The following is a 247-nucleotide window of genomic DNA, read 5'->3' on the forward strand; positions in this document are numbered from 1 at the left end:
CGCAATATTTTTCAAGGCTTCCTTCCCGCGGGATCTTCCCAGCTTTGGCGATTCCGTTTCTCCGAACAATTGGATCCGATATTCCCTCTTTTGTCCGTGCTCTGTTTGGCCAGGATTCCGGATGCGTCGCAATGGATCTATTTGCAACAGGATTTTTCTTTTTTTTTACCTTCTGGTATAAAACGCAAGACCTATGTCACAGTCATAACGTTGCACGTAGGTTGCCATTGAGAGAAAAAAAAATTGA

Source organism: Penaeus monodon, chromosome 15 (genome assembly GCF_015228065.2).
Source record: "Penaeus monodon isolate SGIC_2016 chromosome 15, NSTDA_Pmon_1, whole genome shotgun sequence".
Classification (NCBI taxonomy): domain Eukaryota; kingdom Metazoa; phylum Arthropoda; class Malacostraca; order Decapoda; family Penaeidae; genus Penaeus; species Penaeus monodon.